General features: G+C 27.6%; 1 non-coding gene across 1 annotated transcript; it reads right to left on the reverse strand.

The window, feature by feature from the left end:
- Positions 1-992: 992 nt before the first annotated feature.
- TRNAT-AGU lies at positions 993-1,066 on the reverse strand. The gene has a single exon. It is a non-coding gene; the product is annotated as a tRNA-Thr (tRNA).
- Between the last annotated feature and the right edge of the window lie 2,261 nt (positions 1,067-3,327).

Consider the following 3,327-nt stretch of genomic DNA (forward strand, 5'->3'; position numbering starts at 1 on the left):
ATTATTATTTATATTAAAACATCATTTGAATCTAATTTAATGATTTTTATTATATTTTCTTTATCAATATTTTAATTGATTATAAGTCTTTGTAGCCTTGTAGTCAATTAGATTTTTTTAAAATACTACTTAATATATATATAAACTTGATGAGTAGTATTTCGAGCCAAAACGAGCCGAACACGAACGAACACATCTTAGTTCGTGTTCGGCTCGTTAACTTATCGAACAAAATTAACGAGCCGAACATGAGCTTCTTAACGAGCCGAACACGAGCTGTTCACGAACAACGAGCTGTTTTGACAGCCCTAGCCAGCACCAAACAAGGGAGAGCATTGAAGGATAGAAATATAAGAAATTAAAGATCGCTCAGTCTTTATGTATTTATATATGTAACATATAAATTTAATATTTACATATATGAAATGAAAATATGTATTATACAGATATAAATAAGGCTGTCAAAACGGCTCGTTGTTCACGAACAACTCGTGTTCGGCTCATTTGCTGAGTTAACGAGCCGAATAAGAACAGCATGAATCAATATTTGTTCGTATATATATAATGAGTAGTATTTATTTTAAATTTAATAGACTACAAGGCTACAAAGATTTATAATCAATTAAAAGTATTAATTAAAAAAATAGAATAAAAATTATTAAATTAGAATCAAATGATGTTTAATTCTCGTCTAAATTCTTAACATCTTATGACTATATAATTAGGGTTACAAAACGAATCTTTATTCATGAACGACCGATGTTGGTCTTGCTAAAGAAACGAGCAGAACACAACACACTTTTTAAGTTCAAAATAAACATAATTGTTAGTATTATAAATGCGTTGGAATTAGATGGTATGCATATAAATACCCCTAAATATAAATGAACCATGAGTATTAATAATTAAAAACAGAGAATGCTTTCGTCGGGAGTCAAAAACTATCATGAACTTTCGAATACAATTAATTACTAAAGGATTAAAAAACTAAATGCTTTCGTTGAGAGTTGAACTCAAGACCTCCCGCTTACTAAACGGGTGCTCTAACCAACTGAGCTACGAAAGCTTTGGTGTCCAAATTTGTATACATATTCTATTATACATTAAAATGTGCAAAATCAGTGTATTTTTTTTCTTCTTCTTACAATAAGAAATAATTTTAAGAAAATAGTGTGGCTCTATGAAAATGAGAACGTAGCAAAGCACAAATAAAAAAGAAGAAATGTTCAATTCAATTCGTCTATAACTAGTTGGTACATTATTGACCTCTCAAGTCGAAAGTGATTTTTTTTTTTCATAAGATTTTATTTTAACTTATTTTTCATTTGCATTACGCATAACTGAAAATTCGAGGAAATTCACAATGAAAAATTTCATGATTTTTTAATAGAACAATAAAATGTAAGCATATAAAAGTAGGAAGAATTGGACATTCTAGATTAGGAGATGAATGATTCATTAACTTTATGATATAGAAGGTACTTAACATTTGAATGAAAAGAAATCTAAAATAATTTATTGGGCTTGACTTTTAAAAAAATTTGTTAAAAACAACATTTTCATTTAGGGGCATTAAAACAATTCCTTTCTTTATTAAGCTTAATTAATAATCAAGTCTTACCAAAAAAAATGATCGAATTATATAACAAAATAGTTCTTAAAACATCAATAATCTTGATTATGTATTTAATGATAATAATGTTAAAAACTAATTGTGAAAAAAATACTTATTTGGCTTTGATTAATATATTGGCCACATAGCCTCCTCCATCAAGGCTGGTATTGCCATTATTTCCTTATGTTCAATTCATTTCTCTTCAAATTTCCTTATATTCTCACCCCTCTTTATGTTGGAGTACCATTAGACTCAAAAATCAGTTTTATATTCATATTAAAGTAAACAATGGAAGTTCAAGTATCATGAACTTTCAACTTCAATTTGAGATTCATTTTTTTAGGAATCAAGATAGTAATAAAATTGGGATAAGTGCTTGATTTTTTTGGAATTAAGAGTAAAATCACGATGATCTGCTCATATAAAATAATCTATTATATTGATAAATATTATAAAGATTTGTTCTTTCCCTCTGGTTAGAGAATATGTGGTTAACATGTACATGAAACAAGTTTGATCTTTTGTAATTGATGCTAGAAAAATTGAAAAAAGTATGGAAGGATGATGGCAACGATTGCTCAGCGATTAACCTGAAATTGTAATTGAGTGATGACAATTGGACAACAATGGGCATGTGATAAAGAATGAGCGAATACATACATCACAACACTCGATTAAAACATATTAGGAAATATTAGTTAGAAAATAATGATTAGTCAACAATGATCTGGAAACAAAAAGAGAATTGAAATAGACGATCTACAATGTTTGAGCAAAGAAAACCCAATAACATCAATCATGCATTAAAAAATTTCTAACAATAATCATCAGAATTATGTAATCAAATTCTTAATGTTTTTAATACCTTTATGTATGAAGAATAAATATAATTTTTTTATTGATACTTTGATAATATAAGAAAAATTTTACAAGTACTCTCTGAGAAGGTCCAAATTTATTTCATTTAATTATTAGTTATTCATGTAATATTTAAGTGTTTTAATAAGTTTAAAATTAAATGATGATAAACTCTTTAGATCTTCCAATCAAGTTATTTTCTTAACTTTAAATATGTAAAAAATTAAAGATCCTTTAGTTTTTTAGTTAATGTCATTAAGTTTATAATTCGAGCATTATTGAAGATTCAAGCTCAATTAAGTAACTTTCTTACATAATTTATTAATCTCGTCATTTAATTACTTGCTAATTATTTGTTTTCTAATTAAATTAAACATAAAAAGATCATCATTTCCTCAAGTAATTCCACCTCCTTATGATCTACTTTAAACATTATGAATTTATTTCATCGAAATTTAGGGTATGTTTGGGGCAGCTGCAGCTTATTGAATAATCTACTGATAAGCTGATTAATAATAATCTGCTGATAAACGCTGATAACCTAGGTGCAGTGGCTATTACAAATTTTTATTTTTTTGGAAAAGTCAGACCGCTATTAGAAAGCTGCCACCACACATAGATAAGTGTGTTGTGAAAACGCTGTTTTCAGCGTTTTGAAAACGCATAAGCTGTCAAAATACAGTTTTCCCAAACAGACCAGGTGCGTTTTCAAAACACCACCGCAACAAATAAGCTGCCCCAAACAGACCCTTAATCTGATTCATAGTAGAAATTTTTTTTTCTTTCTCATACAGTTTATTTGGATAAACAATTTAGCCATTTGTAGAGAAATTTGATTAAAAAAATTTATTAAT

The sequence above is a fragment of the Phalaenopsis equestris genome, unplaced genomic scaffold (assembly GCF_001263595.1).
Source record: "Phalaenopsis equestris unplaced genomic scaffold, ASM126359v1 Scaffold000300, whole genome shotgun sequence".
Taxonomy (NCBI): Eukaryota; Viridiplantae; Streptophyta; class Magnoliopsida; order Asparagales; family Orchidaceae; genus Phalaenopsis; species Phalaenopsis equestris.